The following is an 18,514-nucleotide window of genomic DNA, read 5'->3' as shown; positions in this document are numbered from 1 at the left end:
TCTTGCATTGCAAAACAGAGACAAAACTCAGAGGTTTTCTGGGAATAAAATAAAACCTCTCAAAAAATTTTAATAGTGCATACGTTTGAGTCAACATTGTTTTGTGGGCCATTTTTACCAAATACTCACTAAATTCTGGGAAGAAACTGTACCCATCTGTTACACATAGCCTAGCTTCCTGGCTGATACAACCAGCTGGTCCTTCTTAAAGGAGTAGTGCTCAATGAAATCACTGGAGGCTAATGCCACTGCTTCTGCCAGGTACCTCATATGACCCAACTTCAAAAATACTGAAGTATCCCTTTTATATGAATAATAACCACTCTTATCAAAGCAATGTGCAAAAGTCAGGATGCCAAAGAATTAAGTAGAATGAATTGAAACAACTCTAAGGGTAAACTAATTGCCAAATAAAGGCAAAAATTTGCAAGAATGGGTAAAAAAGTGGCAACAACTGACAGTAATAAGAGGTGAAAAGTGGTTAAAGAGTGGCAAAAATGGGTTCAAAGAGGCAAAAATTGGATAAATGCAGTAAATATGGAAAAGAGGCAGAAAAGGTCATAAAAAAGGTAGATATCAATCAATCAATCTTTATTTATATAGCACTTTTTTTTACAAAGCAACGTAGCACAAAATACTTTACAAAAAAATAAAAGGAAACATGACCTTACCCCACCCAGCCTTCTGACCCAGCCCACATCGATACACAACAACGGTAAAATATGTGATAAATAAAAGACCAGAATAAAATTTGATTTTTCATTAAAAATCCACGAAATTTCTCCACAATGGGTAAATCTTTCAAAAAACAATGCATCTGTATCTATTTTGTTTCTAAGCTGTAGAAAGCAGGGATCCTGATTTAGCATGGTGCATAGCACACACCATCATGACTTGGGACCAGATTTAGGCTAGAGAATAATGCTTGGACTTAATTTAAAGAATAAAATGCCAGGAGTTTTTATGGACTAAAACTAGACTAAAATGTTTTTGAGTTTTCAGGGACTAAAACTACACTAAAACTAAAAAAGGTAGAAATGACTAAATGTGACTGAAACTCAAAGATGTGATTAAAAGAATAAAATTTAAAATAGCTGTCAGAATTAACACTGATACACTACAGAAGGTAATTCTGAACTTAAGATGGTATAAGATGAAAACCTTAATCACTTACACAAATTAAGAGGATGGTATAAAATTTAGTTAAATACCAGACTAAAAACGGCGGGTTTTGAGTTTACTTTTAAAAAATAAACATCAGGTACGGCCCTCAGGGGTTATAAGTGGCAAAAATGGGCCAGAAGTGGTACAAATGGGTTAAAAGTGGCTGAAGTAATGTGAAGGGGTTAAAAGCAGAAAGCCTGTTATTCTGTTACTCATTAGTTAAAAGTAGCAAAATTAAGTTAAAATGCAAAAATGGGTTATAAGTGGGAAAAAATGCAGCAAAAATGCACAGAAACAATCTGAGCATCAGTGCAGGTTGCTTACCATATTTATCAATTATTCATTGTGCTTACAGGATGTATTTGCACCAAGCAGCCAGAATAACAATTGGTTAATCAGTGTATTTTTAATGCCTATTTTTCCACCTCTGCCACCTCTTCCCCTCTCAGCAGCCGCCTGGTTCATCTACACAGGCAGCAGCCAGTGGTGGATGAAAACAGATGTTTGAGCTGATTGGATATGTCTAATCATACTGTTATTTTTTTTTTTTTATAACATTGTTAAGCCCTTGTTGCACTGCAAAGACTTCAGTATCTTTTTTATTATTATTATTATTTTACAAAATGGCATTGTGGATGCCTGAAAATGGAACATTTTGAAAATGGTTCCACCATGCAAACCTTTGAATATCAGTGTGCAAAGTGCAGCTATGTGTATGTGTCTATATGTATAGTTTTTTTTTTTTTTTTTTTTATGTTAATAAGAACAACTGCCTGCTCTCTCCTCTTCAGCTCCGTGTTTTTGCTGCAGTTTGGACAGTCATCCGTCTCTCATTAGTATTTGTCGGCTGTGCCTGACTGAATCAGAAAATTATTTAAGCTGTGAAAAAATGCAATCATAAATTCAGAGTCTGCTGCTCTTATTGAAATTCAATTGTACATTAGGCTGTGGAGACAGACACGAGGTGGAGTACTTTTTGTTTATCCAGGTTTTATTTTCTGTGCAGGTATTTGCAGGTATCCATTCCAGGAGCTGGGATATTTTGTCGAAACCTGGAAGGGCAACATGCACATTTGCATCAATTATACCCTATAGCTATAACCATTAACAAATAACTTTACAGAAAAACATGTACAATGAAATCCCCTTTTCGTCCTGCTCTGAGTGTCCTGCCTTGACAGTGAAAGGATCCGACTAAATTTAATGATAAAACACTCTTAAAGAACAGCAGTGATCAGAATATCTCCCTCTCCTTCACCATGTTGGATCAAATACCTTTCCCAAAGTCTGTACGTCTGCCTAACCAGATCATGTGAAGGATTAGACTCATGACTAACGTCATTAGTGTCTCGGAGGACGTTACAGTGGTCTCTCTGTATGTGATTGTGATTTGATTTTGAAGCCACTTAGTCTCAATGACGAATCATCTTTGCCGTGTTTCACTGCTGGCTCACAGTGAGTATCTGACCCATCATCAGTCACGTCGTGTTAGAGACGGTGGAGCAATCGTTTATCCCTCGATTAGTGACTGTCTCAGCTCTGATTCATCAATTTAAATGATTCTTTCCTTGTGTGGTGTCATATGTCATCCTCTTTACATCTATATTCACTCATCTTTTATCTTAATTTATCTTACTGTTACGTGCGTCCTGGAGTGCTGCATGTCCTCTCTCTCCCTGGCTCTCTGGTATCCCTCCTCCCTCTACCTGTGGGCTGCAGCACACCTGTGTGCTGTTAGCACTCAGGGTGGAGGAGGGGGAGTATTTAGAGTGGCAAGGGAGTAGAGCAGGAGAACAGAGAGAGCAGAGCTGAGCCAGACACCATGCCACACTCACCCTTGAGGAGGTTTGTTTTATATTGCTTAACCTTCTCTTTTTGTTGTTTATTGATTAATCTGGTTATTTTTCCAAGCGTTTCGGTTTCCCGTTCTTTTTCCCCAGGCATGTTTAGATTGCTGGGTTTTGTTATTTTAGTTTGGCTGTAGTCGTCGGTAGTCCTATTTTCTCGTTGTTTTCTTTTATTGATTAAATAGGTAGTTTCTTTTTGGTTAGGCAGTTTTAGTTAGGGGTGGTGGCTGGTCCAATGGCCCATTGCGTGGTTAGCCAGTCCACCACCCCTCTTGTTCTTTTTGGCCGGCGGCTGCAGCCCTTTTTATTTCATTGATTTGTTTAATGTTTAATTAATTAATTAATTAATTATTGTATAAATAAAGCTTGGATTATTTGTTCAAACTCAAACCATTTGTCTGTGTCCTTTTATATATGTCATGGTCTCTTTTGATACGAGCCTGTTTTTTCCCAGTTTAAATGAATAATTTTTAAGAGGCCGTAACACTTACCACCTCTGTTTCATTCACTATATTTAGGTATGAGGGAAAATATTCACTTGTTGTTTCCACTGTAGTTGTTTGCATGTTTCCACACCTGTGATACTTTTGACTACATTTTTTAAATTGTCCTCAACAGACACTTAAGTTCCCTTACTGACAAATATTGTATTTAGTGTTGGAACATTTTTGGCTTTGATAAGGAAACTTAGGGTAGTTGGTTTGCAAATCCACCAAGAAGAAAAACGAAGAAGAATAAACATGACAACCACTTTGGTCATCAACTGACAAATGATTGTTAATGTTTCGTGATGGGAGCGATGGAGTCCATCTTAGTTTTCTTTAGTCTTTCTTTTTGCATGTGGGTCCAATTTTTTTTTATTATATATCACAAAACAAACTGACCACATTATGTAATATTCACTCTTGTCAATGATGAGCTCTTTGACTTGAACATTTTTTGGCTCCATTGTATGAACATGCATTCATGGTACAAAATAGCAGCAGTTAGAAGAACTAAAAGAGAAATTGATGTATAGTCTTGGCTAAAGTGTTCCCTGCTCGATTGTCTGCTTGATTTTGTCTATTCCCCTGAACCTTATCAAGAGTCTCAGCAGCTGGTCCCCCTGCCCAAGCTTCAAGTGTCCCTGAGCTTCAGCAACCCTGTGCCCTAGAGGCTTGGCCTTCCCTTTGCCAAGATCCTCAGCCTTCCTGTGCCCCAGAGCCTTAGCCTTCCTTTGGCATAAGCCTCTGCCCTCTTGTGCTAGAAGCTGCCACCAGTCCAAGCAGGCCACCACCTCTGGACCCCAGTCTTTTTTAGTTGGGGGATCACCCTGGCTCCTGATATCCAAGCTCCTAATTCACGTGAGCCTGGACCCCTGCTGGCAGCATTCCCAATGCCTCCTCCTGGTTTCCTGTTTGAGGTTCTGTTGGAGCTTTCCTCCTCTTTTGGTGAGCCTCCAGGCCACCTGCTGGATCTCTACCATTCCCTGGTGGGTCTCCAGGGCAATCTCTGGACCTCTTGTGCCTGTCTGGTCACCCTGTACACCACTGGTGTCCTTCTGATTGACCCCCTGGCCGCCCTCCTGAAATATTGAGTTGAACTTCCATGAGCCATTGTTCCATGTTTATTGTCTGATGTTGGGCTCAATTTCAACCAGATCTGGGCCCCTAATGTGAACGCACCCATCGTTTTCTGCAGCCAAGTTCACAGGATGACGTTCTGTCCAACTCAGAAGCTGAAAGTGAAGCTTCTTCTTCTGCAGTTTCCAACTAATCTGATTAAATACTTGATGCATGTATACATGATCAGATGGCTTTATTTGTGAACAGTGCATCTTAAATCCCCAATCAGACAGATTTTTATAGGACTGAATAAATATTACACATGTAAGCAAAGCTTCTGTTGTCTTTGCCATCAAACCTCATAGTGTCAAGCATCCTGAGCTGTAATAACCTTTTATTTCAATTACATTTCTGCTGATTATTCCTTTGAAATCCTTCTGTTTGTCTGAGAAACCCTAAATCAGGACATCTCCTGAAAGGATCTAATCTCCATTCTGGTTCCAGTTTGTTGACATCGTGCTCTGTCACCATCTTTTATTCATCGACTGTTTTCTCCACCTCCATGCTTGATTGTGTATTCACTGTAACACTGCTGGATTTTAATGATGTGTGCTCAGCGGAGATAGACGAGCTCTGACTGCTCGTCTTCAGCTCTCCTCGGGCGGCATGATGGGAACACCAGAGGATGCTGGGAGTCGCTGATAGGGTTCTGTGCCTCGGGGTGGAGGAAGCTCTTCACGATATGCAGATGATGGCCTGCAGCACATGTTCTCGATCACACAGCGGTTCAGCCGGTGATGGGAAGGATCAGCACGCATACCAGCACTTTTAATCAAGCTCAAAGCTGAAGTAATGTGAGTTGAAGCATCATGGCTTGGCATCCGTTTTTATTACCCAGCATTCATAGTATCATAGCCACAGCCAAGGGGAACGCCGTCTCTGTTAAAAATGAATAATTGAACATGATGTTTGGTGCTGTGAGGACTTTTTGATGCTGTTTTGGGTATTTTCAAGATTGAAACAGAGAAACTGCAGATGTTCTACCATCTGCAAATCACTGTTATTCAGATTTTATACGAAACTGAACAATGTGACGGGTGAAGCTGTGCCTGCATAGGGTGTAATTTGCCAATTTCATCACAAAATGATAGGATACAATATTGATTGCTTACATAACAGTATAATAATACTTATATCTCAAAAGTCTGCCACAATTTTGATTTTTGATCAATATGAAGATCAAATATTAGAATATATTATGTGCCCATTTGATGCAACTTTGCTTTCATTTGTTATGCATTTTTGATACCTCCCGCTTATTTGGGATTAGTAATACCTGATAAGTATAATGAATAAACACTGTACCTCAACAAGTAGTTGAAAAGATTACAGTATGTCCTGGGTCTATTTTAATGTACTACACAGAAAAGACACAACACAATTTATGCAGTTCTAACAAACTGGTGCAAAAACATAAGTGTAAATATCCTGAAAGGAAAAAAAAAGATTTCTTCCTTACTTTTTTCTGTCTTCTCTTGGTAGATCATTTTGCCTTGGAACTTCATCCCTGACAAATAAAATCAATGTAAACTGATTTTTACCACATGCAAAAAGCATGTAAACTATTGGCTTCTTTCCAAAATCTGCCCAAGCTATATTTTCTTATTTTAAGTCCCAGCGTCCTCATACGAGTACTTCCTGTTTAGTGGCCATTTTAAACTACAAACACTTGCAGGCTTAAAATAACAAGTTTCAATCGTAAAAACTTGAAGAGTTTTTGTACCTTGAACAGTTTTGTGTTGAGAGTGGCTGGAGTGCATTTTGGTTAGAAGAGCGGCCATCTTGATAGACACTGATAATTGTAATGGGCGTCCACAAATAAGGCTAACAGGTTTAATTTCTGCAAAATTAAAAGTAATGGTGCTGGGAGCCTAAAATGTAATGTCCTCATATGAGGACGCTGGGAATTAGGAGGTTAAAATAAAAAAAAAACAATTTGATGTTTTGACAATGTAATTGCTGAACTTTTTCAACGTTAAAATGGAAAACTAGCTTAATTTAAAGGAAAAGAACATAGGCTGGTGTCTCACACTGAAGTGCCACATTGTTCATGTTCCTCAAAATGCACCACACTTGACTGCTCCACCAGAGACCAGAAAATAAACCGTTGTTCTGTCACCATTTTTTGTCGTTTTTGTCATCTTTTTTCTGATTGCTTTCGCTGCATTTTTGTCATTAATTTTTTGCTCATCATTTGATTCGTTTTGGTCATTGTTTTTCTTGGGGTTTTTTTTTCCATCGTTTTCATCATCATTTACATCGTTGCTTACATTGTTGTCTTCATCATTTCTTTTGTCAACATTTTCATTGCCCATCTTCATCCTCTAGCCCAATGTCTCGGTGTAAATTGCCATGCTTATCTTTGACAAAAGAAAAGGGGTTGAGTCAAATGGCTACAAAAAAATTAAAGACCCTGTAAAGTGAAAATAAATCTGTATTTAGGTTTACTGTATGATAGGTCACTGTTTTTATCCCCAAGGTCAAATTTCAGTCAAGTAAGACAAGTTTATAAAAGTTTATAAGTTAGTTTATAAAATTAGGCCTTAAAAATCATGAAAAATGAGGCAGTAAAGTCCAGGATGATGTGGGCGTGTCTGTTGAATGAGCTGAAGCCACGCCCTCTCTGGAGAAATACAATCCTTTCAAATTAAAAAAATGCTACAATCTGAATTGAGGAAAGCATTCACACCTTTAGCCTGCCTCTTGACCTTTTGTTGACCTTAGAAGAAGAGACAACGTCTGTTTTTTTCCCTTAAATCTCTGTTATGATGCTTTAAATGATCCATAGGCCACTGTGGCTGATGGATTGTTAACTGACTGTTAACTTTCAATAAAGGCAGTGACATCAGCTAACAACAGACTGTACTGAGATAAACTGCTCTGTGATTTTATATTGTAGTGTTAGAGGGGCGGGGTCATTCCCACTGTGGGCTCGTGACATCATGAGCCCACATATTGGCCCCGCCAAAATTAAACCAAGCAGGAAAGAGGTCAAAAACGTTCTAAAGGTCTTAATCCAAAATTGAGTCACATGCAGATCTCAGTGTTTTCACATGTTTACAGCAACCATAGTCCAACATATCTAGTGTGTTAAGACACACATTTTGGATTTCACTTTACTGGGTCTTTAAGAATCATGATAAGGAAATTAAAGAACTGATCGAATGTGTTGATACAAATCAAATTCATTCTAAAGACCAAATTCAAGCTCTACTAGTCCAAAATGATTTCCACTACTCTCACTTAAAATCAGCCATATCGTCAGCCATTTCATAGACTTCTAAATTAAAACTGTTCCCATAACCCAGCAGAAACCCTGTGCTATGTTGGAGATGTAATGGTTAACATACACCTGATTATTGCCCAAACTTCGAGGTGACCTCCCCTAACCCCTCACAAAACACATGCTTACAAAATGTCCTCTCCTTCTTGCATTAACGCTGATGCACCACACTGCTACTGCTGGCAAAGCTTAACCTCCTCCACCCCAGCTTCCTCCTTTATAGCATGAAACTTGTTGCACAAAGTCATGCTGCTATGCATTTTATTGTATTCAATACACACTGTCATAAATGTATCTATTCATATGGGGGTTTCTAGCTATGCGCTACCTGGAAAGTCAAAGCATGCTGTGTTCCTGACTGAACTATAGTTTTGATGTAGTATTGTGTTATGCATTGTTACGTTTCCCCCAGACACACAAAACTAAAAAACTTAGGTCACAAACTGTGGAAATTGGCAAGAGCTGCACAAGAAACAAAGGGTCAAGAAATTGATTCTCTATCATTTAATTCAACCTGACCGTCCACAAAGTGCATGCTCGCCTGTTCTCAGTGTTCCCCCCACACAACAGTATTTATGATGAAGAATATTGAACATGTTTAACATTCAAGATTTCAAAGTGAAATGGCTCTGACGTCTTCCAAGCAGGTTGGGGAGGGTAAAATCATTCGTAATGCACCTCACACCACAGGAAAGTCTGTCTGATAATCCTTTGGAACCCTCAGATAACGTGGCCTTTGCTGACTTTGGTCAGACTTTGGATTCAGGCTGAAAATCTGTTTGATTACCTTGCAGTTTAGAACACATTTTAGGATAAATATCGTGTAAACAGGAGGAAGTTTTACAACATTAATAGCTTTTCTTTCTGCCGCCTCTTCTAAGTGGCCCTGATAGACATGAAATTGCACAACTAGCTGTCTCCATGAGTCCTTAAGAGAGAAATTTAAGCCCCAAATTGCTCCTGAAGCGTGATGGATAAACTTGTACAACACTTTGGACAAAAGCGTCCATCAGATAATGTGATGTTGAAAATAATGGAGCAGACAGAGAGAGCAGAAACACGTAGAGCAGAGCAATGTTTCCCTTACATAAAACACTGTCATGTTTTATACAAGCATTTAAAATATTAAGAGGAAAATGAACCAAAAGGAAGAGGGAAGTAGAGGAAGCATGCTGAATTTGAAGAGGATTTATAAAGGATCACATCCGTATGCACACAAGGAGAATCTAGAATCTGTTATAGATGTCCTGTTGTCTCACATGTCAGCTGTTACATCTGTGGGCCGGAGACAAAACTTTATTTTTACAGCACAAGAAGACATGAATGACTGAAATAGGACACTTCTTAATCTACCTTTCTGGACAGTCCAGCGCATTCAGGTGCCATGCATTTCTTTTCTAACCTTAATCTCCCACTGACTGGATATTTTTGGGCAAGTTTCTGCTCGACTTTATGTTTCCTGTCAAAATGACTGTTAGTCCTAAAGAATTCTACCCATCTAGAACTACTACTGCTTTAGATGGCCATGTGGCCAATCACTTCAACCATTTAACAGCAAACAAACTCAAAATCCCTCCATTAGTGATGTGCGATACCACTGATTTCCTTTCCGATCCAATACCAAGTAAAATTCAGGCTGGTATCGCCGATACCGATCCGATACCGATACTTGCTGTGAATTCTTAATCTTATTTAGGTTCAGCTATGTGTGTAGACTCTCAAAACAGCCTACACTAAAACTAAAGAATTAACAGTTTTCATACACTTGCCATTTCATATAAAAAGCTATGTTACTCACTGAAATTGCTATTAAAATACATAATTTAATGACAATAAAATAAATGTCACAATAATTGCATAAGTTCGTCACTACTACATTTCAAAATATTCAATTAACCATCAGTCAAAACGAATGAGACTGAAAATAATACAAGAAAAATATTTTATAGAAACAATGTTATTATCTATCTTATTTATAAAATGTTTTTCAGTTTTATCTTAGCTTTTTTTTAGCCCTCAATGGCTGTTTTATTGCCAGTATAATGTATATTTTAGGAACACCTAGCCTATGTAATCCACTTTAAATGTTTTACTTTACAGGTAGCCTTACCTGACTAAATCTAGGCCTACTGAATAGATGTGAGGGGATCTCAGGGACATAGATTTTTACTCAAAGCTGAGCCCATGCAGTTGTTTATTGTGGCATTTACTTATTTCATTACTAATTTAATAACCATATTTATATTAATGAACATTTGTATAGAACAGGATTCCGTAGCTTTAAGAATGCAGGGAACTCCCGTTGTCTGATCATTAAAATGAAACCTAAGTCTAGTAGACAGACGTATATCACTACACATCTCCAACAGCTCCTTATTCTTTCTGTTCTTTCTGTACCTGGATAGTTTCTGCCTGCAGCAGTGGGACTCCGAGAGTGCCGTCTGTCTCGCCCTAGCAGCACCTGTCTCTCTCCTCTCCTGCTCTCTGGATCGCCTCATCATATTCTGTTTATGGTTGATTCTCAGATGTTTAACTGTCTTAATACTTAACTGTCTTCTCACATTCATCACATGCCGCGTCGTTGCTGTTTATGGAGCTGAAATATGTCCCCACATGACTGCGTTTTAGCGAGCAGCAGCACGTTGTGACCAGTGACGCTCTTATAGAGCCGTATTACGCATGTGACTGACAGGCGGAAGAAGAAGTAGTTCCTACTAACTGGGAATCATTACAAGTTTGCGATAGTGTTTTTACTCTCCACTGTATTCCTGTTAATGGCAAACTACATATTTGTCCACATTTATTAAAATATCGATATTTTTGTATGAGAATCGATTCTAAAACGTAAGACTCTGGTATCGGAGGGATCGATACTTCAGTATCGATCCGCACATCACTACCCTCCATTCCACTGATTCCCTGCATAGTATTCAGTAGCTCTAAAGTCCCCTGCATATAGGCTTTGTTTGATGTCATCAACTTGGATCACATGAATATTAACCATCTAAATTAGCCATGTGCTATGTTACATACATAAACTAGAATGGCCATCTGAGGCGGCAGACCCATGCCTAAGCAGCGCCACAGAGGAACTTGCGCTCCCATTGATTACTAGGGTGTTCAAAATTTCGAAGTCCGAGAAAAACCGAACAGATGTGCGGATCATCACCAAAATCTAATTGATTCTTCCCTGTCACCATCCCAATATTCCCTGAAAGTTTGGTGAAGATCCGACTTCCCATTCTCGAATTATCTTGTACACATACAAACAAACAAAGATACGGAACCCTTTACATAACACCCTGCTGATTTCATCGGCGTGGGTAATAACCTCAGCACTGAACAGGAGTAGTTTGTAGTAAAATTACTTGAAAGAGGGGGTATTATACTTTTCCGATTTTTAAAACAAATATAAAGTCACAATGCTGGGTGTCCATACTTCACGTATGCAAATTTTCAAACGTATGGGGCAGTAATCTTGGAATAAGCGTGTAAACTGATGATGACAGTTTGTTGAAAATCTCTCCGAGATTCTCCCGAGACAAGATTCCGATGGAGTGAACGGGGGCAAACTGATGAGGTTATCGTAGTAGGATCTCCTGACTGGTTCGTCGTTCGTCCATGCTGCCGGCAAAGCAGAACAGACCACCCCCACAAGGCCTTTTAGCCATTTAGCAACACAGTAATTGAACACTTACCAAACAGATACGTCCTGCTCTAGCCTTCGCTGCTGCTGGTTTTCTTCCCCTCTCGCTCCAAACTATGAGGTCTCTAACACGTACGGACGTATATCAAAATTCGCTATATTTTACTTAGTCGGACCGGTTCATTCAAAGTTTTCAAATTTGCAATAATTTTGATAGAAAGACCTTTTTATGGAAAATTGCTATTTTAAAACCCGATATTGTTCAATAAAGTTTGTCAGTTCTTTGGAACACGTACGTCTCTGTCCTAATGAGTAACAAACCTGTGTAACCTTTTACTATTGAGGGTAATTTCCTGGGGTTGAAATTCCCCTAGGTGGCATTGTTGGATACAAATAAAATTAATTCCCAGGTGAAAATATTTTTAAATAAAACAACTTTAAGAATAAAACAAATCCCAAAATAAGAATAATTTAAAACATGATGTTATTTTACAGTGAAACTAAATATAAAGCAAAAAATTTAATGTGTACTCGAGCCCACCCCGCCACACATTATTATTAATTTTTGAATGCTAACCACAACCTAGCATTAAAAGAACCAACACAATAATTGTGATATGAAGTTTTACTATCGTTATCTTTAAAGTAGGAAGCAGTTCTTCACCAGAGTTTTTAGTTCATGAAAGCTATTTAAATCATGAGCGTATATTTCAAACTTTCAGGGATGAACTGAGTAGATTTTGGAGGTAAAGGTCATTCAGCTTGGTATTCATCCCTTGCCTGTGAAAGTGAATCTCAAGAATGCCTTCAGGGATTTTCTTTGAACTTGAGCACAAATGTTGATGTTTCCATCTTCTTTGAATGAAGAGAGCCTTGGCGAGTCAATCTTCATCTCTTCCTCTCAGCCGTCTTTTTTAACCCACATACTCACACAGATATAAAGAGGCTGTGTTGGCGAAGAAGTGCTGCTCTCATTACAGGTTTCCATGTCCTTCAGCCAGACAGTAATTCATGTTCTTCTCCAGCCCTCATCCTGCTTCCTTCTCCACCTCTTCACCTCTCCTCATCCTCCTGCCTCAGGCTGACTGATGTGGTCATGGATGGTGGCTGACACGCTCAACGTCTGAGGCGTTTTAATATGCAGAACGCCTCGAACCTTCAGGACAAAATCATCTCTGCCCCCGCGGCTCATCCGGCCTCTTTGGTGTTATAACCTCTTCTCCTGTTTATTCACCATTTACACCACCACCGCCTCCTCTTCCTCATCACCATCATCCTCCGTTTCCTTCATTCTCCACCCAGGCATAGCAGCAGAGACTGAGGCCCCTGGAGGTAAACACTCGGTGTGATTTGGATCATAAATATCAGTGTCCTTTAAGGGAACGGTGCGGCTCATTTGCATCACATTTTCATCACATGTACATCTCCGTCCTTGTGTGAAAGCTCCCTGCAGCATGTCGATGGATGTGATTTAGCATGGTGGGTGTTCAGTGTTATGTTTGCACTTTTCACTTATTTAAATTGAAAGAAGAAATCAATGGACGGCCTGTGGGGTAATGTGTTCGATTGTAATCGAAAATTATGGCCTTGCCGTGGTTCGACTGGGATTACTTCCTTTTTTAAAGGATTTGATTTGGGATTCCAACCTTAACAAACTCCTGTTTCTCCTTCCTTGCATTTCTAATGTAAGAGTAAAACCTTGTGAATGAACTGGGTAAGGAGGGGGACGTTGGTATGATTTAAACTAATTATTTTTTTATTTGAATCCATTAAGTCTAATATTATTGTCATTTAAAAAGGGTCAAACAGAAGCATCTCTGTTTCAGAGGTTTTAAAATGGCTTCATTGCTCATCAAACCAGGATGAGCTGTGGCTGATAAATCAGAGCAGAGACTGACCTACCTGTACAGATAAACTACTAACCCTCTAAAAACAATAGGGCCAGAGGAAATAAGTGAATGGTGAAGGTGGACATCTGACGTCCCTGACGGATTGGCTCCCAAGAATAAAGGCCGAAAACCAGACACTCAGACAAGGCTACATTTTGGTAGGCATTTTTTTTAAACAGATTTTTTTTCTCCATTTCCAAAAATAATTCTGTCCACACGTGCTACGTTCTCATTAATTGTCGTTGTCCAGTGGAAACTCAAATCCCACTGTTGCATTCTGTAAAGAGTAGGCCTGTAGTCAACCAAAGAATAACTTGGTCGACCGAACTTACACCTGGGCAGCTAACAGATTGGTTGTTCAGCTAAAAAAAAAAAAAAAACTCAACTTAATCTGCCAGTTCCTTACTGCACCCTTTTGGTAGTCTAAATTGGCATAATAATGAGCTTTTTGGTCATGGTCATGGCACGATTACTCTGTGAACTCGTACAGCCTACAAAATATCTTCAGATAATTGTACTAATTCATAACAATGACTCTTAATAGAATCATTCTGGCACCGTATCATTTACTAGGACAACAGACAGTATGCAGCATTCATGAACTTTGGTGAAGGGATAAAAGTTTGCAGTTCGTGATTTAATGACTGGGGGCATTGTCTTCTCTCTTCTCTGCTTTCTATCCGTTCGTAAGATACACTAACATGAACACCTTGGTGATTTACAATATCTTTGTTAAATGATAAAAATCTGAAAGAGAGAGTAAAAAATTGGTAAGAAGTCAGGAAGGTGGGAAAAGATATTGATTAATGATTTTATTTCATAATTTCAATTTTGTGTCTCACAAGTACGACTAAAACTTACTATTTCTTATTTTAAACATTTTATCTCATACGTTGACATCTGAGATTCACAATCTTAAATTTTAGGTGATATTTTTGAACTTTTAAACTCTTGATTTTGAATTTTAACTCTTTAACTTTTAAAACTCAAGATTTTGAATTTAATTTCTTTTTTTGACCTTTTAAACTTGTGATTTTGAATTTTATCCTCTTTTTTGACCTTTCAAACTTCTGATTTTGAATTCTATATAATTTCCTTACGCTTTAAACGTGATTTTGTTTTAATTTTTTTGACCTTTTAAACTTGTGATTTCTTATTTTATCTCATATTTTTAACTTCTTAAATGCTTGATTTTTGAATTTGATCTCATATTTTGAGCTTTCTAAGTCCTGGTTTTGAATGTTATCTCATTTTTTGACTTTTTAAACTCTTGATTTTGTATTTTATCTCTTTTTTTCTTTACTTTTTAAGCATTTGATTTTGAATTTAATGTCATTTTTTGAATTTTAAACTCCTGATTTTGAATTTTATCTTTTTTGTGACCTTTATAATTCATGATTTAGAATATTCTCTCATTTCTTGACCTTTTAAACTCATAGTTTTGACTTTCTATCTCATATAAATCTGCTTTCTAAAAAAGTTATTTTGCCTTAAAATTTTGTGTTTTGACCTTTTGAACTAATATAACTGTTAATTTCAGATTTTGAGCCTTGAAAGTACTATTTTAACTTTTTTAATTTCAAAATGATTTATCATCAGTGTTGTTTTTTTCATATATTTCAGTACAAGTGGAAATGAGGCTGACAGTTTATGGTTAAATGTTAAACCTGTTAGGCTCTGTATGGTTGATTTTGACACCCCTCACCCCCTTTGAAACCTCTCATTGGAGCAAATCAGGCTCTGGACTAAATATGAGTGTGACACTCCAGATGTAGCCTATTTGGTGACTTGTGAATTAAACTGGCCATTGGAGCTGATGCTGTGAGGGAAGGCAGAGCAGAGGCACTCACCAGCATCACTTCAATATGAGGAAAACAACACATTCTACGTCGCTTGCGGATGCTCTCTACATGCATTTCCCAAAGCTGCATTGCTCCTCTCTGTCTTCTGTCATTGTCCTTCTACCAGTATTTTGACATGATTTAATGACTTTTTTACTTCCACCATGGATGTGTACAAAGGATGTGTGGTTTCATGTGAATTCTGTGGTTTTGTACCTCCAGCTCACTTATATGAGGTTCAAGAAGCTCAAGTAAGTCCAGATATGAGATACAGAACTGAAAAATCAATCCACTGGTGTGGATATGAATGTACTATGTGGGCTTACAGCACTGTCTCCTATATGTTCTCATGCTAACATGGAGCTAAAAATAGCAACCTAAGCAGCAGAAATCCCCCGTGACAACTCTGCACATATGCAGCATCTCCGTGCTGCAGTAAATATATGATCGTTTAGAGCCGTGGGCTGCGGAGTCTCCCACATGAATGTTTCATAGATGTAAAGTAAAACTGCATTTAAGGCAGATTTATTTATAACACTTTAAACTCTCAGCTGTACACAGGAGTGTGTTACTGACCACATAGAGACTGTAAATACAGACAGAAACAAGAGGAAAAAATATACTGCTCTAAAGGAGAGTGGAGCTGGATGCCAGCTTAGCTCAGCAGGGTAGAACCGGTGCACAAAGACTTTATTACTGGACACTATGGTTCCAATCCCAATCCTGGTGTTGTTCAGTGCATGTCTTCCCCCACTCTCTCTTACCATATTTCCTGTCTCTCTTGAGTGCAGTGAATGTGTTTCAAGCGATTGTAATCTAAATACACTTGTGTCTGGAAGGTCCAGTCACTGGTTAATCAGTATTGCTGGCTACCATTACACCATGAAGACAAAAGAACACTCCAAGCAACTCAGAGAAAAGGTTATTGAAAAATATAAGTCGGGGTGGATACAAAAAAAAGAAATGGAAGCAATATGTCACATGTAAATCTGCCTAGATCAGGCTGTCCTCACAAATTGAGCGACCGTGCAAGAAGGAGACTAGTGAGAGAGACTACCAAGACACCTGAAGGAGTTACGAGCTTCAGCAGCTGAGATGAGAGAGACTCCACATACAACTGTTATTCTGGTTCTTCACCAGTCAAAGCCTTGTGGGAGATTGGCAAAGAGAAAGTGACTGTAGAAGAACAATCATATTAAATCTTGACTAGAGTTCACCAAAAGGCATGTGGGAGACTCCATGGTCAAGTGGAAGAAAGTTCTTTAATGTGATGAGACCAAAAATGGTGCTTTTTGGCCCTCAGACAAGGTGCTGTATGGCAGATACCACAAACACACCATCCCCACTGTGAAGCACGGTGGTGGCAGCATCATGCTGTAGGGATGCTTCTCAGCAGAAGGCCCTGGAAGGCTTGTAAATGTAGAGGGTAAAATGAATGTGGCAAATTATGGGAAAGTCCTGGAGAACATTCTTATTCAGTCTGCATGAAAACTAAAGCTTGGGAAAAGATTTATTTTCCAGCATGACAATGAGCCGAAGCATACAGCGAAAGCTACACACTTAAACTGACACAAAGGGGGTGAATATTTATGCAGTCACTTATTTTATATTGCATATTTTTTGTTTAATTGACATTACTTTGTAGAAATCTAATTTCACTTTGACATTATACAAGTTTTTTTTTTTGTCAAAAAAGCTAAATTATATCACCATGACTGATTTATAAAATCAATAAAAGGGTGAAACATCCAAGGGGGTGAATATATTTATAGGTACTGTATCTCTGGCCTTACACGTCTTCATGTGCCAAACTGGAAGAAGAGCTGAACAGGTGGCATAATTAGCCTTAGAGACACAGCTGCAGCTGATCCATGTGACGGAGACTTTGATTGAGCTATGTTAATGATCAATCACAGATAATTAGCAATTTCAAGCTTTGGTAATTAGCAGATTATGAGTCCAGATGGGACATCTGTTTACCTGTCACAGGTGAGGGCTCAGAGGAGCAGAGACAACTAATTTTTGTTTACATATTTTTAATTTGTTGTTCCGTAAACAAAGGAGTTGATCCGGGACACAACTGGGTGAGTGAGTGAGGTTTTATTTGGTGTTAAATACGACAGATTAAAAGGTTAAAAAGCAGAGAAGTGAAGTAACTTCAGATCCGTGAAATCAGCAACTTTTCTTTAAAAATGAAGTATGGTTAGAAAAAAAGATCAGAGGGTAAGATCATCTTCGTACAGTCCCTTTCCTCTGTCACAACCGCCGTGACACGAAGTACACACTCATAATTAATTCAAAAGATGGGACGGCATCCTCGCCAAGTTTCAGACTCTGATTTCTTTTCATCCTCCCATCACTTCTCCCTCCTTCCTTCCTGTATCCTCCTCTCCTCTCTTCATCTGAGTTTTTAAATGTTTATGTTTCACCTCCAGCAGGAACACGATGCTCCGGATGGATTCTCCTTCATCTGAATAATGGATCCTCGGTGCTGATGGTTTCATGTCACTGTAGAGAGAGAGGAGAATCACTGATCAGACTGTGGAGATGAAGAAGAGGGTCAGAAGTCACAAAAAACATCCTGACAGGAGGCTAAAATGGCCTGCTGTGGGTATGAAATGACTTCTACAAATTTGATACGTATAATTTGATAATACTGAATGATGTCAACATCATACGGAGGCTGTTAGATGGTTTGATGGGGAGGACATCAAAAGTCACTTTAAGTCATATTTGGTTATTCTAGGAAAAAGACGTCATTAAATCTGAGCACCACTGAAGGCTGTTATGACTCCCAGGTGACGGAGTGACAGAAGGGCCGTCTGCCTCGAGGACTTCGACCCAGATCCAGGATTACATAAAGCCCTGTCCACACCTCAGGCCCTGTCTGCACTCGTAATTTCAAGTTAAGTTACTGCTACGTTTACCCCTCATGTCCACTTTACTGCTGAATACTGAAGGCCCTAAAATAAAACTTTAAAACAGATGTCACAGTCTATACAGAAATACCTCAACAGTCACCATGATCAAATTGATGATGTTGGAAGAAAGGGCAACGCAAGACAAAACCTGGAAACATAGCCTTACTGACCACTGAGGTTTCCATTTTTCTAATATGTACACCTAGAAATAATTTAGTTCCTGTGGCAAATGCAAAAATATTTTAATGTCATGCTTCTCTGTTAACAGTCATTTATCATTAGGTGGGTGATAAGGTGAAAGCTCATTTTGTGGTTCTTG

Source organism: Cheilinus undulatus, linkage group 23, assembly GCF_018320785.1.
Source record: "Cheilinus undulatus linkage group 23, ASM1832078v1, whole genome shotgun sequence".
NCBI lineage: Eukaryota > Metazoa > Chordata > Actinopteri > Labriformes > Labridae > Cheilinus > Cheilinus undulatus.
This window is presented reverse-complemented; position numbering follows the sequence as displayed.